General features: G+C 47.0%; 1 protein-coding gene across 1 annotated transcript in view; it reads right to left on the bottom strand.

Moving 5' to 3' along the window:
* HOPX (HOP homeobox) overlaps positions 1-27,951 on the bottom strand; it is a 261,296-nt gene that overhangs the window by 116,911 nt on the left and 116,434 nt on the right. The window contains exon 2 of the mRNA XM_078677528.1: positions 9,191-9,338. The gene's annotated coding sequence lies outside the window, so the exon portion shown is untranslated. The remainder of the gene's footprint in view (positions 1-9,190; positions 9,339-27,951) is intronic.

Here is a 27,951-nt window from a genome sequence, read left to right as displayed (position 1 = left end):
GAACCCTAAAAATACCCCTTTACCCAAAAACTAAAAACTGACCCTGAACCCTAAAAATACCCCTTTACCCAAAAACTAAAAACTGACCCTGAACCCTAAAAATACCCCTTTACCCAAAAACTAAAAACTGACCCTGAACCCTAAAAATACCCCTTTACCCAAAAACTGACCCTGAACCCAAAAAATACCCCTTTACCCAAAAACTAAAAACTGACCCTGAACCCTAAAAATATCCCTTTACCCAAAAACCAAAAACTGACCCTGAACCCTAAAAATACCCCTTTAATTTAACATGATTAGCAATTAATCAATTAAATTAAATTAATTACCAATTACATTTTAATTAATTAACAAATATTTTTTAATTAACAATTAATTAAATATTACTACCAATTAATACATTTACATATTTAATTAATTATAATTAAATTACTTCCCACCCTATTCCCCTATAAACCCACAACCCGCTACAGGAAATACATTATTTTAATTTACATAATAATTAGCAATTAATTAATTAAATTAATTACCAATTACATTTTAATTAATTAACAAATATTTTTTAATTAACAATTAATTAAATATTACTACCAAATATTAAATTTACATATTTAATTAATTATAATTAAATTACTTCCCACCCTATTCCCCTATAAACCCACAACCCGCTACAGGAAATAAATTATTTTAATTTACATAATTAGCAATTAATCAATTAAATTACATTAATTACCAATTAAATTTTAAATAATTAACAAATATTATTTAATTACCAATTAATTAATTATTACTACCAATTAATAAATTTACATATTTAATTAATTATAATTAAATTACTTCCCACCCTATTCCCCTATAAACCCACAACCCGCTACAGAATAAAATTACACAATAATTAAAAAAAAATCATTAATTAAAAATAATTAGAACATAAAATGACACTTTTCACACATATTATAACATAAAAACACTATAAATAATTAAATATTATTTAAAAAACGATATTTTTTACTATCTAGATTATATACTTGGATATTTTCACTTTCTATATTATTTACAGTCGATATTACTTCACTTACCTTAAAAACGATATTTTGGCTGTCTATATTCTGTCCTGTCGATATTTTGTCCAAACGATATTTACAACTCGATATTCTGTCCAAACAATATTTTGGAGTCGATATTATGTCTGTGCACCGTTTACAACCTTAAGGTAACATTTTGTATTATGTTTACATAGGAGTCTTTCTTCTCAGCCATAATTGTTTTCGTCCTGAAGATGGTCCGATGGACTACAGCGGAACAGACCGAAACGTCAACCTCATCTTCTATTCCTGAGAAAAAATGTTATTCTGGTGCAATACGTATTCTCATCAAGAGAGTTGTTGCTTATGATTTATTAGGAATAGTTGTTTAGTCAAGTACTGTTAGGCCAATTTGATTTCGCTTCTTTACTTGATTTTGGGCTGAATGATTTTATTTATTTGTACTCCATTTGCAACCAAAAATATATAAAACAAGATATATTTTTCAAACTACTAGGTCTTCCCGTGTGTTCTATGATAAGATATATGATTTTGCTTGATGTCTAATGACACGTTGGTGTTTGTTCCGTTAGGACTAACTCCCTGATTTATCTTTGAACAACAAAAGATTGTTGTGAATTAAACCCATTGAAGGCTCCTTTTACCATTTAGATTATTGCCCAAGCTTCCAAGGGTATATTGGGTTCCCCAAACTATTGATTGTATTTTGCGCAGACTCTAGTCTGTTTTGGGTCACTTTATTAAGTGGTTTTAGCTTAGTTTTGGTTTTGTTTTACAATCTTACAAGTGTAGTGATACTTTTTTGGTATCAATCTATGTCTGAAGCCGAGACATTGTCATACACTGACAAATATGTCTTAAAGATTGCCTCAGGTCCCTCCCCTCTAGGAGCACGTGGATCTGTAACACATCTTCCATGTGAATCAGACCTTACCCAGCTTGAGAGACTCAGAAAGAAATTAGTACGTACTGAACTTCACGTCAAATTCCCGACAGATTGCTTGAATGCCAACATCATCCCTACTGACCTACAGATTAAAAACAACCCTATTATCTTCATTGAAGACGAGGATTTTACGTTAGGTTTCAGTTTTGCCTCTAACAAGTGCTCCCACACCTGGATGGTTCTCATCATAGAAACCGCTCTGAAGCATATTAAGCTTCTGTCCAAAGAAAGTGAGATTCTAGAGAATACGATCAACTCAGACACAAACATGGTGAATGCTAAAGCCCTCTTGGATAAAATAGCATTGACAATCAAGGATTTTGAGGACTTCAATGCTCATAAAAAAACAAATAAATTACATCAAGATATCAGAAAGTACAGTAAGGAGAAGACATACCCGTATCTGACTAAAGATTTTTATCAACCACAGGGACATCATCAAGGTCCTAATCAGGGACGTAAAAGAGCGACCTTTTCTGAGACAAACTCAGATACAGAAAGATTTTTCTGAATTAAACCCCTTGAAGGCTCCTTTTACCATTTAGATTATTGCCCAAGCCTCCAAGGGTATATTGGGTTCCCCAAACTATTGATTGTATTCCCTTCTTCTCAGCCCTTTCGTGGACAGGCCCGTGGTGGGGGGGGGGGGGGCTGCGTTCCGTTATAAATCCTGGCCTCAGAAGAAGCAACGGCACCAGGGTGCTGGGCAAACGTGACTATGCCAAGGTGGGGACTTGGCTCCCTTCTGTTTCTGGATCAACAGTCAACTCTGATTTCCGACCAATGACTGTCGGTCATCGACCAGGGGTACAAAATTCCATTCCAGGGCCCTCCACCTCTGGCCTGTTTTTGGGTTACCCTGTTCTCAGGAGACCTCATGAGGAGGTCTGCTATGTTGCCAGGTATGGACATTTTGCTGGCAAAGGGCGCTGTTCTCCTGGTTCCAGAGGCAGAACGGGGCCTGGGTTTGTATTCCATGCTCTTCTTGGTCCCAAAACCAGATGGTTCATACCACCCGATTCTGAATCTCAATGCTCTGGACAAATTAGTACGGCTGAGTCATTTTCTGATGACCACTTTGCGGTCCGTCATTCCCCTCATCCAAAAGAGCGATGTATTGGCTTTCCTGGACTAAGAAGACGTCTATTTTCACGTTCCTGTCAATCCAGGAAGCCAGCAGTTCCTGAGGTGTGCAGTGAACAGGGTCCATTCCCAGTTTCGGGTGTTGTCTTCCGGCCTCTCAACTGTTCCCTGGGTTTTAACCAAGGTATTGGCTCCTGCTGTGGGGGTTTGCAGCTTCAGGGGTTCTCTGTGTTTCCCTATATGGATTATAGTTTGGTCTCTGCTTCCTGCCTTCCTAAGGCTCTTCTGGCAGTGGAGGTGACGATGGCTATGTTCCAGGGTCTGGGGTTCAAGCTGAATCTGGTAAAATCTCATCTGGTCCTTGTTCAGAGACTGCAATTTATCAGGGAACTTTGCAACACCTTGCTGGGGCAAAGTTTCTCCCTCCTGCTTGTATCTCTACCCTACAGCTTCTCCCGCAGGACCTGTTGAGTCACCCATCTGCCCCAGCTCAGGTTTGGTTGTGGGTCCAGGGGTTGATGGTTGCAACCACAGCTGTGGTGTCCTGGGTTCGCTTGTGCCTTAAGCCTTTGGTGAATCATCTGTTGTCTCAGTGGAACCCCTCCCATGCAGGTTACAACACTCTGGTTCCTTTCTCCCCTTTTCTGGTTTGGGACTTGAGCTGGTGACTTTGCACTCCCAATCTGAAGAAGGGATGTGTTTTCAGCTTCCTCCTCCCCTCTTGATGATAACAGACGCCAGTCTTTGGGGTTGGTGGGCCACATTGGGGTCCTTGGAGGCCAAGGGTCAGTGGTCTGGGTAGGACATCGCCCGTCTCTGGAATTGGTGGGAGTTGGCGGCTGTTTGGCAGGCGATTCTGTTCTTTAAGGTTTCCCTCCAGGGGGTGAATCTGTTGGTCCGTACTGACAATTAGGTGGCTCACTGTTACTTGATCTGCCAGGCGAGGACCCGGTGTGAGTCTCTGAATCTGCTGGCTTCCATGATTTGTGCTTGCGCGGTGTATCACCTGTTGGCACTGAGGGATGTTTACATTCAGGGTCACCAGAACTTTAATGCGGACAGCTTGAGCCGCAGCCTTCCATCCTTGGTTCAGTTCCATCTGTCTGTTCCTCTATTCTGGGAACTTTGTCTTCGGTTCGGGACACCCTAAATCAACCTTTTTGCTTCCCCGCACAACTCCCTTCTCCCTTGTTTCTGTTCCGAGATGGTTTGTCCTCAGGCGTGGCCAGTGGATGCCCTCTCGATTCTTTGGCCTCTGGGCTTTCTATATGCCTTCCCTCTTATTCCCCTCCCCCGAGGGTGCTGCAGAAGATGCTGCCTTGTCGCCTTTGGTTCCCGCTGTTGATGCAGTCGGCTAGAGGCAGGTTTGTCCGGCTTCCCGTTATCCTGTTTCCGCTACAGTTCCCACTTCTGTCTTTGCCTCGTCTTCCTCAGTTAAATATGACAGCCTGGCTTTTGAATGTTTGACGTTGGAGGCTTTGGGTTGTTCTTCTTTGGTGGCATGTAATATCCAGCAGTCACATAACATAGGCCTTCTGCCTTTAAGAGCTATGGTAAGCATTGGGGTTCTTTTGTCTCTTGGTGCTCTTCTCATGGCGTGGATCCTGTGGTTGGTGATACAGCCTCTATTCTTGATTTTCTTCAGGATGGGTTTTTGAAAGAACTTTCCCCTTCTACTTTCCTCTCCTTGGAGGGAATTGCTCCTTTGGTGAGTCAGCTTATGCTGAGTGTTCGGCTTTGTCGTCCGATCGCTCCTATGATTGTGCCCTCTTGGGATTTGCCAGCTGTTCTGTTTGAGTTTGAGCGTATGCATTGTGTGGTAGTGAGTCAGTGGTTGATTGATGGAATGATTGAACTGTGCGTCATTTTTTTATTGTTTAATATGGTTCTGGGCTGATGTTCTCGTCCCATTGGCTGATGTTCTTTTCCTATTAAAATATTTAACATAATGAAATTTTTATATGTAATAAGATGATCAAAATGAATTTATCTGTGTTTGTCATAATGTGAGTATTATTTAAAAATGACTTTAAAAATAAATTCTTAAAAGTAAAACAGCTGTTCTCTGGGTGTTCTTGGTTGGCTTTATACTTGGAACTTCAGTGTCCTTTTTTATACATTGGGGATGCCCTTTTTCATGTTGTTGAATAATGAAAAAGGTGTCTACTTCCACCATCAGTCGGTGGGTGCGTTTGGCGGTTTGCCAGTCATATAAGTCTGTTGGTTTGCCTCCTCCGGCTCAGGTTCAGAGCGTTCAAAGCGTTCTGTGTCCGCTTCCTGGGCTGAGGCAGCTGGGGTTTCTATCCAGGAGATTTGTAGGGCGACTACCTGGCAGTCCCATCATACTTTTGTCCGGCATTATTGTCTTGATGTCTTGCATGACTCTGTGGACAATTTTGCTGTTGGCATCTTGAACACTGTTGTATCAATCATTTGTTTGATTAAATGTTTTGTACTTTTGCATGGATCCCTGGTGTCCTGCATTTTTCTTCATGTTTTTTTCTGCTTGTGAGGTACTCACTTATGTAAGGACAGGGACGAGTAGGACATTTGAGGGGGTAATGTTTTGTTACTTACCATAATCTTCATTACCCTGATTACAGCCATCCTCGTCCCAGTCCTGTTCCCTCCCTCCTACTGCGTTTGTGTCTGGACTTGTTGATAACAGGCATGGCAGTGGGTGGGAGGAATAAACATTTTTTAAAACCTAGCATTTTGGACTAGCCTGTCGTGAGGTAGGATTGCCTCAGTTATGTAAGGACTGGGACGAGGAGGACCTTAATCGGCGTAATGAAGATTACTGGTAAGTGACGAAACATTATAACGCATCAGCCATTCCTCGCTTTTCAGCCAACAGCATGTTGCATTATGAGGCTTGTAGTTTTGCCGTAACACTTTTTTTATACGTTCAAAGCTACAGAATGCAGAGTGATGTCGGCTAAAATACCAATACTGAGCCAAAATGTTACTTCTCTGGTATGTTTTAAAATGTTACAAATCATCTAGTCCATTTCAAAATGTGCTTGTTTTACAGATAAAACCAAAAGAAAACTCTGCTCAGATATTTTTTGAGGATTCACTCTTAATTACACGTCATGCATTAAAACGAGGATTGGCAATACCAATTGTTTTGTCTTTTGTGTATTGGAAAGTTTTAAACTGAGCTTCACATCAAAGATACAACATGGACAGTAGCAGCGCAGGTTTCGTACATAAAGAATAAGTAAAGAACGGGTGGCAAGAGAAACATCGTATGAATCTCGTAGTCAAGTATACAGACAGCTACAACACATGTAGCTAAGACACTAAACAGGACGAGAGAGGAGTGAAGGGACTGTTGTACACTCTCTGTGAACATACAAGAAGCACAACACACTTGGAAGAAAGAGCCAAACCTCTAATAGAGTTACCATACATTTATTTCCTCAAATTGGATGATGAATCCCACCTAACTAGTGTGGTACAGTTCATCAGTGGGTTCCAGGTCTAGCACTGTAAATATCCAGGAGTGCTGCTGTTCAATTGTTGCACAGTCTCTTAGGTATGGGTTCCCTAGTTATGGTAAGGTTATGTCCCTTACTTTTACATGTATGTTCCCTCTTTGTTAAACTCTCAGACCTGTAATACAATTGTGTGTCAGTGAGTACAACATGTTTTTACTGGTGTCTCCCTGCCACAAGATTAAAAACAGAGGGCAGAGCAAGGGACCCTGCTTCTCTTTTCTGTCAACATGTTTTGGTGCTCGAATATTGTGACTTTGGGGAGAGGAATTTCCTCAGAACTACAGGCATCTCACATCAACTGTTATGGAAAAGTCTATGGTCATAGGGCATGCAATGCAAATTAATTCTATAGATCCTTTTTTAATTCATAAGTAGTGGAAATACCCCCTTCTTCTTAGAACAGGTACCCCGAGGGCAGAAATAGTGCCAGCTTCCCTCTTTCAGAGGACATGTACAGCAAGGGCAGCAGCAGGGCACACTTTCCCCATCACAGAATTCAAACTAATCAGGCTGCAGCAGTGCACGTTTTTGCTTCTTCACAGCATTGGTACAATATGACAGCAGCAAAACAAGCATCCCTGTGACAGAAGGGAGCAAGTGCAGTGTTCCATTCCCCACAGGCCATATCCAACGGAGCAGACTAGTAGTAGAAGCTTTCGTCGGACAGAGAACATCTACAGTTAAGGCATGAGTGACCTGCAGGCTAGAGGCAGATCTCTGGTGCTTAACTTACTGAGGGGAATGTATAAGTGGATGAGTGAGTGAGTGAGTTCAGACACTATTCTTACTTAGTGATACTCCACGTCAACATCCCGAAAGTCATAAGTTTTTCACATTTTGAGAAGTAACGAAAAGTAGGTTATTGTTATTTCGAGCAGCACAGCCACAGCCTAAGTAACTATGCTCTGTGCAGGCACAAAGGTGGCAACCTATGCGAAAAGGTTTTGAATGAGTGCGCACCAGAAGCTATGAAATCCCAGCCTTGGTGCAAATGTTGAGGGCCGCCAGTAAAACCTGGGATCAAAATTGTGCTTCATATTTAAATATTATCTGGCATAGCATTTTTAGGCACACTGGCAAGTTCAAGATCATACATAGAGTCACATTTATGTTACCGACGGCTGTACAAAGTTCAGACCATGTGAAAGCATGTCTTACACTGCTCTCTTTTGCAGCACCACAATGTCACTTATAGTAATCCTTGAAAACGAAGTTTCAATGCATGCTAGACAAATGATGAAACTGTTTTACAGTCAGTAGTCGACGAGTAACAAAAAAGTAGCAGAACTGTGACATAAAGGATGATGACGTGAGATGGAGAGGATTGGTCAATATAGTTTACAGTTTTGATGCCTTTCATCTCATGAGATAAACAGCAAAACAGAAGCCAATACTGCAACTTTTAATTCAAGAGAAAATTAAATTTCTGCGCGCAAAGAATTAAACTAAGTGCGAGTTTGGACAGATTGTCAGGAATGAATCATATTTATTATTCATAAAGTTTTTTATATTTGTTGGTTAAAGTTCACCAGACATTTTACAACAATTGTCAAAAACGAACAATACAAAATTCAAATTTCATAAAAATGACATTTACATAAAAAGTGCACATTAGTGGGGAAACAAAACACACATACGTGGTTGATCAACTTTCACATTTGAATCTCACTCTCTCACACATACCATACATACACGAATCAATATTTACAATTTTGAATGTCACAAAATGATTTTTGACAAAAACACCAAAGAGACCTATTTGGTGAGATTACAATTTTTTTTCAAATCGAAATGAGTTATTTAGAGAATAGCATTCTTATGGTGTAGATAGGCGGTCTACGCGTTTTGAACCCCTACTAAGTGGGGGGGTTCTCATCAGGACCTCATCGCTTTGGTATGAGTGTGCACCACTGAGAAAAAGAGTAGGAACCGGGCGGAGACAAAATTATTTCTTTCGGTGTGTAAATTATTTGTTTGTTGGAATCCAGAATGGTGGCAAAAAAATGGGACAGCCAGGAGTTAATCCAGGACCTTTCGCCTGACGGCGTCTTGCCTCGGTTTGTGTCTGATCGGTGTCTGCAAATGGCACGGACCAACAAATATCTTAAAAAACTTTATGAATAGTAAATATGATTAATTCCTGACAATCTGTCCAAACTCGCACTTAGTTTAATTCTTTGCGCGCAGAAATTTAATTTTCTCTTGAATTAAAAGTTGCAGTATTGGCTTCTGTTTTGATGTTTATTGATAGAGAGGCTTGGCCTTACTGTGGGAAGCCCACACCCAGTGTTGTTTTCTCACTTTCATCTCATGAGAAGCACAGGCGAAAACACGTCTTTAAAAACTATTGATTGTAAAATACAAAACTGTACAAAGAAGTGTCAGAACAGTGAAAAGTATTTGAGAAATAGGTTAACAGCAAACCTAATTGTAGAAGTCCATCCACATTTGCTTTGACCTCTCTGTGGAGTATTTTTCAATTTTACTGCATTCCCTAAATTCAACACTAACAAGTTGTTCTACACTTGCAAACTTAATCTCGGAAAATGTACTGATTACTTCGGCTAATCCGTAGTACATACACCAAGCCCTTTTTTTATCACAGTGCTTACTTTTATGAGGTGGTGTTTATGCGTCCGGATAGACAATTCTGTTAAGCTCCACCCCTTCTCTGGGTGTAGACGTAGCTAACGTGTCTTCTCCTCTTCCGGCTCTTGTTCTGTGTCCACACCTCACTGGCCGGGAGATGGGGGTCAAACACTAGGAAGAGGAAGAGAGGACATAGGATTATGAAGATTGCTTGAGTACCTTTGTCCACGAGGAAAAGCAGCAAAACCAACTATATACAGTGTGACATGCCAAATAACCAGTGGATAAAATAGTATGTAGCAGCCGATTATTTTTGCTCTCCCCTTAATGACAGCAAAGCCGACCGGCGACAAACCAATAAAGCTGCAACTCAGAACCACTTGCGTCTGACAGAAAACCAAATAGGCCATGGCAAAACCTGCGTGGCTGCCATACCAATAATTCACTTTGGGGCTCAAACTGCTCCTGCTTGGTGGGAGGTAAAACAGTTTCTGTAAACCTAGAACTTTTGCAATGATCATGCACACTCACACAATGGACATACATGGGTGGAGATCTCTATGTGGGAGTTTCACAGGCAGTTTACATTTGTGGGGAAAACAGGAATGCCTAAAAAAACAAAGACAATGGGTAGAGTGCCATTCCTTTAGGTTGCTGCACTGTAAAACTGCTTTGCTGACAGGTTCCTGATCAAATCATGCCAGCTTTGGTTGAAAAGTCCTTCAGGGAGGTATTGTGCTTTGAAGACTATTGGAAACAGTGCTTGGAAGCCTTCCATGAACTGTGCCAAACTGTAAGAGAGGAACCTAAACCTCACTGAGCTGCCATCTCACCAGGAAACGCTGCAGGAAATGCAACACCAATGGTTTATGCTCCTGTAGTGTTGATCTTTTGTCCTCCTGAGGGCCTACCTCAGACCTATGTTGGAATCCTATCTAGGAACTGTAAAACTCATGAAGAAGTACAACCAAAAACGTGTTTTCTAGGATTACAATATGATACATTACTCCTGTGATGGGAGAAAGAGCAGATATATTGCTGAATAGCAGAAAAACACACAGGATAGAATGGTGACTGTTAGAGATACGAGGCAGAGGCCTGATTAGTCGTGGGAGTGACCCCCTCCCACAGAAGACAGCCAAACACAATCCTTGTTAACAATCCTGCTTGCTTGAACAAAGAAGGATGCAGAAGAGGAGTATTTGCAGGACACGTTCAGCCTCACATAACCCTCCAGAGAATTGAAGGGGATACAAAAAAAGGGCCCGTGACTTATAAAAGGACAAGAGCCCAATTTGAGGCCTGAGGATCAGATTCCTGGATAAAGTGAAGCAATGCCTCCCTTCTGGATAAGGAAAAAATACTAACTTCTGAAGATCGCTTTGGAAAAAGCTTTAGACATGCGAAGAAGACTAAACAGAATTTGTCTGCCAAGTGTCTGTTGCAAAATTCCACACTCACCTCTGGTGGGATTTTCTACAATGGCTTTAATCTCTTGGGTGCCTCTTAGAGTTGTATGCGCCATCACTGTCTAAATGCTGGACGGCAGAGCAAGGCTCATTCTTCTTTCCGAAGGCTGTTGAAGTCTCCAACAATTAACTCATTTGAAGGGTACTCATTGAACCTGAATAGACTCTTCTGGGAGTAGTATCCATACACTACATTCTGATAAGTGCTGTCAGATCCAAGACGCAGTCACAACAGAACTGCTTCACAGCTCCTTATGTGGCATCAAGGCTTTGAAAATCAATGGTTGAAAGATTATCTCTGCTCTTTAACTTGTAATTTAAAGAATGATCACATCCTTAGAAGGCGGCAACACAAGATCATTGACGGACCTGTTCTCGCCACCCTCTGAATTCATTTCAAACCCATCATCAATTAGGTTTGCTGGCCCTCAAGTGGAGCTGCAATATGTAAACTGTTATACACCGGTGGTGTACGCTGGGGTGAACCCAGTGTGTTATTAGCAACTCCTATGATCTGGATATGAAAACACAGCCCACTGGTGTATGAGGCCCTAACAGTGATCAGCTGGTAGGAGTCTGTATGTAAGTGTGGAGAACTAACACCACTCCCAAATTTACCTGGCTGAAAGCTTGCAATGAGTATGAGCCAAGGGGGGCGTAGCTACTCAGGCAAGGATGAGGGCGCGCCCTGCTAGAGCTCCGCTACTCATCCCCCACCATCCAGCAAATTATCCTACACAATGCATCCCGCCCAAGACTACAGAACTAAAGAATCACAGAGGTGACCAGCAGCCGTGCACGGACAGTGAAGGAGAGTCACTAAAATGGGCCTGGCCATGCGAACAGCAAGCGGACACAGCGCACCTCCAGGTGATGCACCCTACAGCGGAGCAGCGACGTGGCCTGCAAAGACCTGGTAGGCCCTAAATTTAGCCCAGACAGTTAAGGGCAGCACTGCAAAGAGATGCCAATTGTGTGCACTTGGTGAGACCTGCGGCTCAGCGGACGCGGGCATGACCATTGTCCTGGGCGGATGAGGGGGCCCGATGCTCACACGGCCTACATGACCGGCGGGACCACAGAGAACCCAGAGGATGCGCCAGACCCCGCGGCTCCATTTAAAGAAACAGAGATCAACTCTTTTTTTCTCCTCTCACCTACCTCCCCAACGGCTGGCCCATTTAAAAGAACACTTGTGCATATAGGAGGGCTCGTGAATAAGGAGACAGGAGTTGGCCCATCAAGAAACGGGACAGCAAGACACGCGCACACCAGGGGGGACCAAGGCCTAAGCAAAGCCAAAGTAGATTGCCCTACTCCACTGATACGCATCGGCGCAGGTATTTCCGTGCACAATACAGAACAACAGACTGGAAAGGTCACAACGAGCGAGAGACACTCTGCGCCAGAACAACAAGAATTGGCTCCTCAAAACAACAAGGCAGACCACTGCTGACACACTGGGTGTAACCATGCGGGTACAGAGATACAGTAAGCCTTCAATATTTCCCCTGCTATAGAAAACCACCCTGCATGCAAATCAGTGAGGCAGTTAGCCTTAAAGTAGAAGAGGCCATGGATCAAATGTGCGCACAGTCCAGAACACAAGCCCATCAATCCACACACCGTCATCATATGTCCGACATGGGCCGACTTCGATCTGGCACCGGGGGGCCCGACTGGCCAACCACCTCCGCCCCGATAACAACTAGACAAAATGCCGGGCGTGACAACTACAGATTCCATGTCCAGTAAGTTAGACACGGTCTTGGCCTCAGTGGAGAAGCTTTGCACCACAATGGAACAAACATGTACCTCGCTCGTAAGCAAAATCGACAAGGGGTGCCGCTCGCGCAAGGAGTTTGAACTGTTTACCTGCCTTCCCTTGCTTCAGGACTGATTGGGCGCTTTTCTACGGGGATTCCTGTTGTCTGGACCGACCGGCCGCAGCGGAGGTGAGAGGCGGAGGCGAGCGGGACTGCGAGGACCAGCAGTCCATCTGGCAGCGCCAGCTGGTTCCTCTTCCCGCCGCGCCTCGCGCCCCCTCCCAGTGCCACGCCCCCCTGCCTGAAGGTCTATTTCACTCCTCGCGGCCCCCGCTCCGCGGGTGCCGCTCGCGCAAGGAGTTTGAACTGTTTACCTGCCTTCCCTTGCTTCAGGACTGATTGGGCGCTTTTCTACGGGGATTCCTGTTGTCTGGACCGACCGGCCGCAGCGGAGGTGAGAGGCGGAGGCGAGCGGGACTGCGAGGACCAGCAGTCCATCTGGCAGCGCCAGCTGGTTCCTCTTCCCGCCGCGCCTCGCGCCCCCTCCCAGTGCCACGCCCCCCTGCCTGAAGGTCTATTTCACTCCTCGCGGCCCCCGCTCCGCGGGTGCCGCTCGCGCAAGGAGTTTGAACTGTTTACCTGCCTTCCCTTGCTTCAGGACTGATTGGGCGCTTTTCTACGGGGATTCCTGTTGTCTGGACCGACCGGCCGCAGCGGAGGTGAGAGGCGGAGGCGAGCGGGACTGCGAGGACCAGCAGTCCATCTGGCAGCGCCAGCTGGTTCCTCTTCCCGCCGCGCCTCGCGCCCCCTCCCAGTGCCACGCCCCCCTGCCTGAAGGTCTATTTCACTCCTCGCGGCCCCCGCTCCGCGGGTGCCGCTCGCGCAAGGAGTTTGAACTGTTTACCTGCCTTCCCTTGCTTCAGGACTGATTGGGCGCTTTTCTACGGGGATTCCTGTTGTCTGGACCGACCGGCCGCAGCGGAGGTGAGAGGCGGAGGCGAGCGGGACTGCGAGGACCAGCAGTCCATCTGGCAGCGCCAGCTGGTTCCTCTTCCCGCCGCGCCTCGCGCCCCCTCCCAGTGCCACGCCCCCCTGCCTGAAGGTCTATTTCACTCCTCGCGGCCCCCGCTCCGCGGGTGCCGCTCGCGCAAGGAGTTTGAACTGTTTACCTGCCTTCCCTTGCTTCAGGACTGATTGGGCGCTTTTCTACGGGGATTCCTGTTGTCTGGACCGACCGGCCGCAGCGGAGGTGAGAGGCGGAGGCGAGCGGGACTGCGAGGACCAGCAGTCCATCTGGCAGCGCCAGCTGGTTCCTCTTCCCGCCGCGCCTCGCGCCCCCTCCCAGTGCCACGCCCCCCTGTTATACTTAGGAGAATCGCCTCACACGCGCAGCGGGACGCGCGCGGGGCGAAGACCGGGCAAAGAGCGGGCCGTTCTAGGCCGTTAGAGGCCGGGAGAGACCGGACCGGGCCACCCCTCTAACATCCACGCTAAGTTGTCCCACACCCATCTCACCATGGCATCCAGAGCACTAAGGAGCAAGTCGGTGCAACAGGGCGCAAGCACCCTGGAAAAATTTTTCCCCAAGGCATGCTCTCAAATCAGTAAGTGCCACTCATCCACGGACTCTCACCATGAGATGGAACCTGAAAGTGTGTTCCTGGAACTTGGAGAATCTGCCTCTAATGATGTCAGTACACCAATTACCACGGACGCTACCCACATGTCTCTGCTGGATAGTATCGATCAGACTATTGAGTCGGTGCTCCGGCAGTTAAGAACTCCGGTTACACAGAGGGATCGGGTTTCCCCAGGGTCATCGGGGGTTGCCGACCACTCTGCTGTCTTGGACAATGTGGGCATAAACACGTTGGAAGCAGGCCAACCGGCCCTGCCAATAGTCCTTGTAGACAGTGGTGTGTCTCAGCCCACAAAAAGGAAAAGGCCTGTTGAAATAGAGAGTGTAAAAAGGGCAAGATTTGTTGCACCTGCATCAACCCTCGGAGATAGTATTGATACTGATATTTCGGCCTCCCCTGAGCTCACTTCATCTGGGTCTGGGTTGGATCTTGGGGCCTCGCCAACTCCTGTGCTGTCACCCGTGGCGGCAGGCCCATTTATTTTAGGTGGGTCATCCTCAAATACTTCAGATGTAGTAATTAATTCCCTTGCAGCTATTATTAAGAACTTGTTAACCCCTATCATAGCTAGATTAGAGGCTATAGAGAACCTACTCCAGTCCCGGGAAAATGTTCTCGCTAGGAGTAGCCCTGGTGTAGCTTCTAACGTTCTTGTAACCACCAGGGAAGTAATAGGGAATAGCTTACCTCTTTCCACATTACCTCAGGCTTGTAGCAGGGTAGTGCCTAGTGCAAATGGTGCGTCTATCCCCCAGACGCTCACTTTGCTACCACTAGTACCTGGTCCACCTGTTCCGGCTCCTAGGAGATCTAAGCCACCCCCTGTGCCGCGGCCTGTGCCGCAGACAGGGGTAACAATGGGTCCAAAAAATGCCCCAAGTGATGGTGGTGTTCCTCCCCCAGACAGACGCAGGGTGGTCAATCTGCCGCCAGAAGCCGTTCCATACACGGCAATCATGGTGGGAGTTCCTGAGCTAGCGGGTGATGGTAGAGAGTCACAAGACTCCCTACGTAACAAGGTTGTAAGCTGGCTCAATATCAACAGACCGCTGCCCCCAAACTTGAAGGGTGAGGTTCTGATGGTAAGGAGGATCCCGTGGATCGGCCCGACCAGAAAGAACAGGTCAGGGGACTGCATTGTCCCAAGCTTTAGGAGCCCACATGTTGCAAATTACATCTGCAACTGGCTTGTAAGGCCTGACAAGTCCGCAATAGAACTCGTACCCCTTTCTTACTTTTATCCTAGTGGTAGCAACACAGTGGGAGAGAGTGAGAGGGGATGGACTAGGGTGGGCTTTGCAGTAGATGGCTCCCGTTACAGACCAAGGCCTCCCCTATCAATTGTGCAGGCAAACTTTACACATCATAATAGGTTTTCCTGTCTGGATCAGGTCGATTGACCACAAACTAGGCCAATCGTGTCTTGCCCTGAGAATAGGGGGGATGTGGTGCAAGGCCCTGTGGGTTTAGGGGTGACCCCTTTGTTGGAACTAACCCGGCCCCAGGTCGTTAATGAGCGCGGGCCTGATACAACCGACAATTTGTGCCAGCTGAGTCCCCCTCTGGATATCGGGCCAGTCCATAATCCGCAAACAGGGACGGCAGAGCAGGCTCCCTGTGCTGCCGCCGCTGTCACCGGAACTGGCGCCTTAGATGTCGGCTTCCCCATGGCTACCGTGCATTCTCATGTTGGAGACCAGGGCAGCCTGCCACCTGATCCAGGATTGAGAATTCTCTCCTGGAACGTGGCGGGAATTGCGAACAAGGAGGGCTCTCTTGACTGGGACTCCCTGGTAGGTGGATCTGATATCCTTCTCCTTCAGGAGACCTGGGCGAGGGCCGCTCATGTTAAGAGAGGGTTTGAAGTATTTGAAATCCCTGCTAAATGGGCTGGGAGGGGGAGGCCATCTGGTGGTTTGGCAATCTGGATTGCGAGTCATATTGGGTGTCAGGCGGAGCAAGTATGTACGGGTTCGCAGGACATCCAGTGTGTGAGGCTCACTTGGCCTGGCACAACTCCGTGGGCCATTGTCAACGTTTACTCGCGCCCGGTTGCCCCGCCGAGTGAATCACCCACCTTAAATGATCTGGCTTCCTTCCTGGGCCAACTTCCGGGTGATTACAAGGTGGTACTTGGAGGAGACTTCAATTGCCACTTCGAGCCCCTGGAAGGCCTACTTGATGGTGCTCTTACGGCTGAGGATGACCATTGGGGGGTTCCACCCTCTTCTTCTCCCCACCCTAAAGCTTGGTCCCCTCTAGCCTTGCAACTCCTGTCCCTTACCTTGAATAGCGCGCTGAGGGCGTGTAATGGTCGTACTCCTTCCGACACCCCCTCGGTGTGCACTTTCAATAGGAGGGGCCACGAGTCGAGGCTGGACTACATTATGGTGGACATCTCACTTTGGCCTAAAGTGTTGGATTTTAGGGTTATTAAGAGGTCAGACAGCGACCACAACGCCCTTCGCTTAAATATTGTGTGCCCATCGCCCCTGACGGTCCCATCCCCAGCTGGCCAAGGGGCCGAAATGGGGGACTTACTTCTGACCACAAACAGGCGTCGAGTCAAGTGGGGAAAGCTTGTGAGGTCGGAAGAGTCCATTAAGAAACTATATGAGTTGGCGCTCCCAAGCCTTATGGAGGTGGAGGCTCTCCTGAACGAACCAAGAACTGCTGACTACGGTGAGAAACTGGGAAATGTCCATCAGGTCTTAGTGAGGGACTTGGCCGAGATATTTCATCCGGAGGTCCCAATTCGAAAGAAAAGGACTCCCCTCCCCACCTGGTACACCCCAGACTGCAGGGCAGCAAAATCTGACCTTATTGCAGCCATAAAGGAGGGGTTAGACAAGGCCAAAGTGCGTGACCTAAGGAACCACCATAAATCAGTGTTGGCGGCTGCAAGGGCCGAGTGGGACTGGAAGCACTGGCATGACCTCTACGATGCCCTTAAATCCAGGGACCCCCGGCAATTCTGGGCCCTTGTAAACAATGGGTCAGGGGAACTAGCCAAAGCAATTGAGCCTAATATAGCCCCTGAAGTATGGGAGTCCCACTTTGGGGCTCTCTACCTAGACGCCAGTTCCTGTTCGGCCGCGGAGCTGCATCTGTCTTTGGGTACTAGGGAGCTCGGAATGGAACTTTCCCTGGGGGAAGTGGAGCTTGCCATAGAACGGCTAGCAGTGGGGAAGGCGCCAGGCCTGGACAGGTTACCCGGGGATCTATTTAGGCACCATCCGGACATCTGGGGCCCATACCTTCTTGTTCTATTTAATGCCATCCTTGGAGGTATGGCGATCCCTGGGTCGTGGCTGGGGGCAGAGATTGTGCCCATCCACAAGAAGGGCTCCACTCTGCTCCCTTCCAATTACAGGCCTATAAGCCTTATAGATGTGCCCCAAAAGATCTTTGCGCGCCTCATTCTGGATCATCTCCTAGATTGGGTCGAGGCCAATGACATCTTGAGCCCTCTACAGGCTGGCTTCAGAAAGAACACGTCGACCATGGACCAAATCTTCCGCCTCCTTCTTCTGTACTGGAAGACGGTAACGCTAGAGGGAGGTCGACTGTACATGGTCTTCGTGGATCTGAGGTCAGCCTTTGACCTCGTCCCGAGGGGGAAGTTATGGGAGGTATTGCAGAAGCTGGGAGTTCCCCCCCATCTCCTTGGTATCATCATTAGACTGCATGAGAACAACTTTGCGGTAGTGAGGTGTGGGAGGAATGGCAGGCCCTCAGGGAAATTCCCGGTCCGCCGAGGTGTCAGACAGGGCTGTGTCTTGGCTCCGACACTTTTCTGTCTGTACATCAACAGCGTCATTGAACACCTTGACGCTGTCGGGGACAACGATGCCCCGGTTCTGGCAGGAAGGAGGGTTCCGGCAATTATGTTTGCCGACGACACCCTCCTTCTTTCCAAATCTCCTATGGGGATCCAGAGGATAGTGGATGGCTTTGGCCACTTCTGTAGACAGCATGGGTTGGAGGTGAACACGGAGAAAACTAAGTTCATGATCTTCAACCCACCGGCCAGGACCAGACCCAATCCAAAACTGGGGGGAACCAGCCTGGAAAGGGTCTCTACCTTTACATACCTGGGGGTCTCACTCCAAGAAAATTTGACTTGGGATTCCCAGGTGGCAAGATCTAGGCTGAAACTCTCTCAGATATCGGGCGCACTCCTGAGGGTATCCAACAAGTCCACCTTTAAGCCTGTTAGCCCGGCTCTGGAAATGTATAGGACCCAGGCGAAGGCAGCTGCCTTGTATGGCAGCGAGCTGTGGGGCCACAAAGCTGGGAAGGTCATGGCAGGGGTGGAAAATTGTTTCCTTCGACGTCTTCTTGCTCTCCCGCAAGGCACACCTCTCCTCCCCCTCAGACTTGACCTGGGCCTCCCGTCAATCGTAGAGGATCTACGGTCGAAGCCGGTGAAGTACTGGCACCGGTTATGGTCAACTGAGGAGCTGCACCACTACAGACAGGACCTTATACATGTCCTGAGGCTGGATGTTAACGGTAAGATCCCTTGGCTGGCGCTCATCAAATCGGAGTGTTCCAGCCTGAACTTGCCAGACCTTTGGGATGACCCTGCTCAGGCCTGTAGAAGGATCCCACGTAAAACCCTGGCACAGCTCTACAAGAATAAAACCCTTGCTGACATGGACAGCGCACATGACAGTGGCACCCTGACGGATCGTTTTATTGCATCCAAAAATTCCTACCTTTTTGAACTTTTTATGGATTTTATCCATCCCCTTCTGGCGAGGAAACTCTTCCTGCAATGGAGGTTTGGCACGCTCCCTACTAAAGTCTTTACCCATAAGTGGTCGCTAGGGGGCGACAAGCTTTGCCCATGCTGTAAAGTTAGGGAAGAAGATGACTTGCACATAATGTTTTGTTGCCAAGCTTATTGGAGCCCGAGGAGGCGTTGGCTAGCTCCTTTATGTCGAAACTTGGGCTTCAACAACTACCTACAAGCCTACAGGGTGCTGAAAACTAATACCCAGGGCCACATTGTGTTCGCGGTCTCCAAATTCTTAATGGCAGCATGGATAATTAGGAAGAAAATGTCTGGCTAAATTTCCTCTACCATGCTTCCCAAAAAAGACTGCAGGTTCAGTTGGGTTTTTATTGTATATATTGTCTTTTATCTGTATTGTATTTTATTGCTTCTTTTATGGCCCATGTGGCCGAAATAAAGAATTTTTGGATTGGATTGGAAAATCGACAAGGTGGCCTTTGAGTTGAACCTTCTACATGTAGACCACCGGAAACTTGCGGACAGAACACACAGACTGGAAGTTACTATAGTAGAGCTCTCCCCCAAGGCACAAGACATTGAAAAACGCTTCAAAGAGCTTGCGAGCCGTGTGAAACTACTCAAATACAGAGCAGAAGTCTCCGAAGGTTGCTCTAGGCAAAACAATGTGTGAGTCATAGATCTTCGGGGGGGTGAAGAGGGAAGAGATGCAACGGCTTACATAGGACACTAGATTCGGGATCTGTTACCAGAGGGTTCACTATCAGAACACTTCATTGTAGAACAAGCTCACACAGTGCCGGCCTGACCCCCTTCTCCAGGGGTAGGACCCAGACTATACTGTTTTGTGTACTGAATTACAAAGACAGTGTGAGAAGTTGGCCTGGCATATGCTGTCCACTAGTTATAGTGGGCACTTTGCACCAGTCCAAACAACCCTTATTGATGATAGGTTTAAAGACAACCTTTATTGAAAGCTATCCTAGTGGTAGCTATGGAGAGCAGACTTCAGGCTAAGTCTTGAAGGAGTGTAAAGCAGCTTGGTTTACCAGATTATAACCTCTTGAATGTCTAAATGAAAGGAGAACCAAACAAGGTATATATAAAATATATGTATTTATTATTTAACACTCTCTGGTAATCTCTTTATGAGATTGCAGAGCCAGGTACACAATTTAAACACAATAGAACTTCAGTAAATAGCACAATATACACTGAGACCTTGGGGTGGACCAAACCATATATTAAGAAAGTGAAATGAGAACCACAACTTCACTAGACACAAGGCCTAGAGCCTGTAGAATCACTGGGACCCCAAGGAACCAGCCAAGGTAGTGACACAGAGGATCCACGGGGGACTTGTGCAGTGTAAGAACACAGCCAAGAGCTCCGTTAGCTTCTATGGGGAAAGTCGCGGTTGGAATTTTAAAGTTTAAGGACACTTAGCAGAGAACTTTGCGCAAACCCCCTTCAGACTTAAGGGGTTCTAGGGCTAACACCCACAGGAGCACCGGAGTACTCGAGTTAACTCATCCAGGGAAGCCGGGTGCATAGGTGTCAAATGGTGTCGGGAATCGTCGTCGTTTTCAATTGCGACCTGCTGCAAAGTCCTGCTACCGTGAAGAGGAAAAGTGTCCGGTGTGATCCAAGCCTGGATCGAAGATGTGAAGAACCTGAATACAGAGGGGACAGAGTCTGGGTCACTTGCCAGTGACCAGGGACATGATAGACGAATGCCCACCGATGTCAGGTGCGAAGAGGTGAAGCTTGACTCTGCAGCCACGAGGACCAGGAGGTGTCGACGACAACCAGGAACTGGATTCGAGCTGTCCCATGAAGGATGTCGATTGGTGCAGCATCGGTGCTCGGATTGAACACAACAAGCCTTGGTAACAGCAACCCATGCAGGAAGAGAAAAGATGCTTCGGTGTGGCCATGCAAGGTCTAGGGGACTCCCCAAGCAATGGAGAGTCAGGGCACGTCTGGAGCAACCAGGGAAGCCCAAGGAAAGTTGAAGTTGCCTTCTCAGGGACCTACCAGTTGACAAACCAGGGATCGCAAAGGTACCTCAAGAGGAAACATAAAGGGCCAGCTCACGGAACACTCGTGGAGTGTAGGCTGGCAATCTTTGGTGGAAATGCTTCTCGGGTCTGGGCTACAAGTAACCCAATGCACAACCTCCAGGATTGTCAGGAAGCAGATGCACTTGCAAATGTGCACGGTGTCCTGGGGTTCTGGTTCCACGGTACCCACGAGGGCTACGGTCTCAGCTTTGCTGGGGACTCGGATCAGCCTCTGAGAAGTCTGGGAACCCACCTCCTGTGTTGCAAATTCTTTGGAGTCCGGCGGGAGATTCGGAGACGCAAATCAGTCAGATGTGTCTTTGGTGCCTGCCACGCAGGGGAGTAACTCCTTTACTGCAAGGGAGATCCCTCAGTCATCTATCATCTTGTAGATTTTCGAAGTTCCAGGATTCAGTATCAGAGTTTCGTTCAGGTAAATCTAAAGTCCTGTAGTCAGGGTTTCCTACTTTATGCCCAAAGAAGGGGGGGGCAAACTCTGGGGACCCACCTATGGGAGTGTTTGGAAAGAGGGGTGGCTACACCCATTTCCTTTGTCCAGTTTCACGCCAGATCAGGGGCTGGTAGCCCTTGCAACCGGTTTGAACTGGGCTATGCACAGGGACACCAAATGTGGCTCCACTGCAGACTTCAAAGCACTGTTGGAGTGCACCCACCCAGCCCCAATACACTAAAGAATGTCTGGGAGGTGGTTACACCTCCCTGTGACAGGAAACCTATTGTCCAGGCCTCCCCTGCTGGAGTTTCGTCCAGCAGCAGGAGGCCAGAATCGTGTCTGTGGCGGCAGCATCCATTTTGTGATGCCAGGGTTCTGTTAAGCTGGTACCGGGTGTACCGGTTTGGCCATGTTTCTCCCTCTAGGAGGGTGGAATCATACCCTTACCACAAGTACTGGTGCGGGGGGGTATGATTCCAAAGTTAGCATTTACCGCAAGGTTATAATGCACTTAAGAGTATATGGTCTGGCTGCATCCCAGAACAACCCCGGAGAATAGATTCTGAAGGCTGCAGAGGGGCCCTGCTCATGCATGGGAACCCTCTCACACAAAACCCAGCACCATGCCTTCAGGACTGATAAGGCCTGCCATAGGGGTGACTGAAAGGTTTATATGTGCAGTGATATAAGGTAGATATAGGGAACCTATATCTAAGTAAGGGGTGCATACACCACCTTGCACAGGCTGCTGTAGCAGACCTGTTGTGTCAATTTGAAAGGCTGCCCAGGGGTTGCATAATACATGCTTCAGCCCCTGGTAGGCCTCTGGGGTAGCTATGCTCTGGGTACCTAGTGTACCATATACTAGGGACTCAAAAGGGTACCCCAGTATCCAATCTGGAGTGTACCTAGAGTACATGGAATCATTTTAGAGAGGAATCAGCTAGGCTGGGGTCCTGGATAGCAGGGCCCCAGCCAGACTAAAGTCGAAAAACGGTAAAACATCAGTAAAAAGTGGGGGTAACTATAAGAAGCAGATCCTACTCTCCTACAGACAGGAACACAATATTATAGGAGACCAGAAAGCTACAGAGAATACAAGTGGCGAATAGTACTGTAATGCTCTTTCCTAGCTACACAGCATCGGTCCAAAAACAGACACACTCCTTCCTGGAGGTGAAGCTGAGGCTTCGTAAACTGGACCTTAAATACTCTCTGCTATTCCCTGCACACCTATGAGTAGTTGTAAAGGACAAGACCCACTTTTTTTATACCCCCATCACCACCTGGGATTGGCTAGACTCCAGAAAACTCGAGGATGCCGTCCAAACCAATTGGAAAACTGTGAGACCGTGCCTCAATGCGGAGCCGGAACAACACAGGGGGAAAGGAGACGAAAGAAACAAACACTGTTGCTGTGTCACGACCTCACTCTAGAGCAAATGATGTCGAATCAACGCAACGCGTTATAAGCAGCAGCAGAAATTGGAAGTCATCTGGGCAACTCACTGTTGGAGGAAAGCCTGCATGAAAGAACAAGTGATGCGGAATCCATCGAAGTGATCTCAAACTCTAAGTATGGGCCAAAAATCCATTCCGCTCGCGGAATTTGCGGATTTTCGGCAATTTTGCGATCCGCAAATCTTGCGAAATTGCCGAAAAATCTGCAAATCCGCTCGCGGGCGGATTATTTTTTTTTTTGCAGTTTGTAAGTTGTAACATTCTGGCCCACAGGAAGCACTTACAGAGTTAAGGCAGGTGCCCGAGATGAAGCTAACTTTGTAACCATTTTAGAATGGCGCCAGCAAGCTGCCAGAGTTGAAGTTGCTTACTTGCAAGTTGCAACTATACTCTGACCCTGTCCTGACCCTAAACAGCCGGGTGCCCGAGGCAGGGTCAGAGAATAGTTGCAACTTGCAAGTAAGCAACTTCAACTCTGGCAGCTTGCGGGCGCCATTCTAAAATGGTTACAAAGTTGGCTTCAACTCGGCCACCTGCCTTAACTCTGTAAGTGCTTCCTGTGGGCCAGTTGAAGCTCAAATTCAGCGAATTTTTTCGCAAACTCGTGGATTTTTTTGCAATTTTGCTTGAATTTGGGGACCGCAAATACGCAAAATTCGCCCATGCTTACTCACAGGACTCAGGAACCATAAAGGTGATTATGCCTCAAACAGCAGATGACATTATATAGTGAGCTGATAGCTGTCTGACTGACCTAGGCCATGGTGCTGAAGCGCCGACCACGCAAGTACTATGAGACTTGAATTGCTCTGTAACTATTTTCTCTTTTCCTAACTGAGATGAATATAGCAACCTGCTTTAGTCACAATTAATGGATGAGTAATTATGGACACCTAGGGCTGAAAACTCTTATTCACACGATCGCTTCCTGGGCTAATACTTTAAACTACACAATTGATTGTGCAGCCCCCGTTACTGCTTACCTTTCAACAAATGGGGGACCACACACTCTATCATCCACACTGACATACATCGCCGGGGTAGCCTAACCCACTAGCCATCGTTTGCATGTCTGTTTGCTTTAAGGTTTGGACGATTGCATGTTGCATTCTCGCCTTACTGGCATTATATGTTTTGGTTCATGTTAGTTTAGTTACCCAACACACACCAATATGATCTGATATAAATGACAATGTAGAAATGAGGTATCACATGGCCCAACCCCTGTGATCCATCGCAGGTAACATGGTCACCCTAGGGCCTCTTATTAGTATTTGGGTCGCACACCTCCCCGCAGAATGACATCCATCAAAATATGCACATGGAATGTTAGGGGGATACACACTCCTTCCTGTAGGTACCCGATTTATTCCTACCTCAAGCGACATCAGGCTCAAATAGCTCTCCTTCAAGAAACACACCTCACAACACCTGCAAAACTGAATCTGCAAAGGAGATGGAGGGGACAGCTATATGCCACTGGCTACTCAAACCTTTGCCAGAGGCGTGCTAATTTGAGTCAGGCCAGATACTCCTTATCGGGCAGATGAATCGCTCATAGATACAGACGGCCACTATGTCTTGGTAAAGGGTTGCCTAGATGGTAGACCTGTTGTGTTGGCCTCTATATATGCACCTAACACTGAGCAGGCATCATTCCTTGACTCTCTATCTAGCAAACTGTTAATTTGGCATGGAATACCATGGCTACTTGGGGGGGGAGGACTTCAACTGCGTACTTGACGAATCCCTGGACCGCTCCTCCCCCCTCCTCTACCTGGGGCACCCACTGTGGCTGCCATGAAGGCATTTAAACACTTGGATTACACCACTGCACCTAGTACACTCTTGGTGTCATAGAAACCTCACGGGTCAGGTCGACTGATACTACTCAGGTTCACACAATTTACACGTCCGGCTCGACAGAATACTAGCCACAGAGGACTTACTACCAGTAATAACTGAGCCTGAGTACCTCGAGAGAACCCACTCTGACCACAACTAACACACACTGCAGATAACATGGGGCAATAATGCAACATCAATCCCCAGATGGCGCATGCAACCTGAAGCATTAGAACACAAACCATTCCGGGAATCATTAGGTACTGCAGTGATTAACTATTTTAATGAAAACGCAGACACTGCATCCTAGGCCCTGATTGAATGGGACGCTTTCAAGCCAATAGTATGAGGACATTGCCAAGGCACACAAATCGGCATGCTTAGAACGCTCGAAGTAGACCTCACAAAGTTGGAAAACCGGCTAGCCCACCTTGAAAAACATTCATCCATTGACTCACTAACTTAGATAAGACTCCAAGAGAGCAAATCAGAATACACCCGCCTGCTAGAAAGACTCTGCTGTCTCAATTACACAGCACACTTAGCATGTACCCACAGTAACGCAGAGAAGGCCGGTAGGATACTTGCATGGCTTATCAGGCAAAATGATGCCAGGTCCTTTACCTCATCTATCCGTTCCTGCAAGGGACATTATTATACACGCAACAGGAAATACACCAAGAATTTACACAACACTATACCACACTGTACAAGTCCACTGTCACTGTAACGACCGCTGAGATTCGCCAGTATCTCTTGGAAATCACCCTCCCTCAAATAACCCCAGAACAGAATTAGACGCCCCACTCAACCAGGAAGAAATCCCGGCAAGCATGCGCTCTTTAGCTACTGGGAAAACCCCAGGCCCTGACGGTTTACAAACTGAATTCTATATAGCCTACACCACAATATAAGCACCTCAGCTAAAAAAAAGTATATGAAGCTGCACTATCTACTTCCACACTCACGGGCACGCAACGAGAGGCACTATTGGTCTTCCTCCCCAAACCAGTCACAGACCAGACTCTACTGGGCTCATATAGACTGCTGGCACTCCTCAACACGGACTATAAAACCTTATCCTCCATCATTGCGGCGTGACTAGCACTGTTAGTAAAGTAATTGGTGCACCCTGATCAAAATGGATTTGTTCCTACTGGAAACACTTCCCTGAATATCCACAGATTTGACAGACTCCAAAAATATGCCATACATGCCTGGCCCAATTCTGGATGCGTGGTTCTTGACCTGGAGAAGGCCGTCGACTCCCTCGAATGGTTCTATCCCCTCGAGGTATTGCGCAACTACGGCTTTGGGGGCACCTTTCTTAAACTGATTAAGTTGCTTCATACGCAACCCATTATTCGGATATGCATAGGCAGTATAACATCAGATTGTGTAGCTATAAACAGGGGCACCAGACAAGGGTGCCCTTTGTCCCCATTGCTGTTCTCGCTAGCCATGGGATCATTAGCAACACAATTAAGTAGGAGGGGGGATAACTGGGGCATTCCGCTAGGGGATAGTATGCACTTGGTCTCCTTATATGCGGACGATCTCCTGCTGTATCTCAGGGACTTGTACAATATCCCAGACACCATAGCTAAAACATTACAGCAGTTTAAAGTGACATCAATCCTGAAAGTGAATTGGAACAAATCATGTTTGTATCCCTTTGGGACTGAGATCCAGAATCCCGATTTCCTGATCAATGAATCTTCCCTCAGTTGCAGCCAACATCCTTCTGATATTTAGGCTTTTTTCACATATCATCCTCCCACTGACATTTTAGAAGGTAAACTGACCAGAGCTATTTCCATCATCAGATCACAAATAAAATTCTGGAAAACATTGCCATTATATGTGATGGGCAGAATAGCCTTGACCAAAATGGTAATATTACCAAGACTGATGTATTACTTTGCAAACCTCCCCTTTTATGTACCCACCAAAACGTTTGGCGAACTGGAACAATTGAGCGGAACTTTATATGGAACAAAAATCGCCATAGAATAGCACTCTGGAAATTGTACGCACCTTCAACCAAGGGAGGGCTAGCTGTCCCAAACATGGAGCTTTATTACCTAGCCGTGCAGCTGTAGTGGGCAACCAAGTGGCTTGCTGGGCTTAATCTAGCCGAAACAGCCACAACACAACCAACATGGATGCTGTCCCAGATCTATCACTTGTTCCACCCAATAGCACGCCCCCCGTCCTGTCGCTGACCTGTCTGGCCTTGGCTCATCGATGCCACAGACCTAGCTTATACCTCACCAGACGCACAATCCCTACGCTCCAGTGCTACCCCTCCTTTTTACCCCGAGAACCCAAGGGGGCAATTCAAATGGTGCACTTGCACACTGGCGTGCTTCTGAGATACACACCCTGGGCGACTAGTATGATAACGGCATACTGATACCCTTTGTCAGGCTGATCCGTGAGAATGACTTGCTAGCAGGTCAATTCCTCTTATATACCTCAATCATAAGATCATCAGCGGCGGCCTGGGGAGACATGAACACTGAACCCAAATGCACCTGGTGATTCGATACTTGTACTTAATGGGGAATGGGAGCCATATTATACACTGGTTGACAGAAGCACTTCTAACACACACTCTGCAGCCCTTAACGTCCTTGCGCACAAAATGGGAAGAAGACAGGGGAGGTCCATGGACCCAGAAGGAATAGGACACAATCCTGGCCAGCACAACACAGTTCCCACAAAATGCCAAATTTTGTGTTATAGAGATGTACATCACACATAGAGCATATCTGTCGCCAGATAAAATAAACAAATGCTTCCAACTTACCACCTTGCTGTGCCCCAATTGTAATCAAATAGGAGCAGACTTCCTCCACATGATTGGGTCCTGCTCTATGTTACAACCGTATTGGCAGGAAGTAACAGAAGGACTGGCGGAATATACTGATCAACCCCAATTACACACATGGGAGGAATGCATACTGAGAGTATTCCCCAGATCCAAAAAACACAAAGCTACATTCAGATTCATAGATCTAGGGCTCATAGTTGCTAAAAGATTAATCACCAGGTGATGAAAAAATAGGCAACTCCCCATCCTCAACAACTGGAAAACGCTCGCTTATGGTATGGGCTCAGGCAGAAAGCACCGCACTACGTCTACGTAAATACCCCATTGCACAATGTTGGGACACGATATTGGCAGAAATACATCATACCGACCAGGAGTCAGAGGGAAACAACTCACAAAACGGAGATGGGGTCAGACAAGATGCAGGCACCTAAACAGAATTTAATCCAGGTTCCATGAGCCATAAAAAGAAGTGACGCTGAATAGGAGAT

This window comes from Lissotriton helveticus, chromosome 2_1 (genome assembly GCF_964261635.1).
Source record: "Lissotriton helveticus chromosome 2_1, aLisHel1.1, whole genome shotgun sequence".
NCBI classification, from domain to species: domain Eukaryota; kingdom Metazoa; phylum Chordata; class Amphibia; order Caudata; family Salamandridae; genus Lissotriton; species Lissotriton helveticus.
The sequence above is the reverse complement of the archived record's forward strand: the minus strand, read 5'-3'. Positions and strand labels throughout refer to the sequence as shown.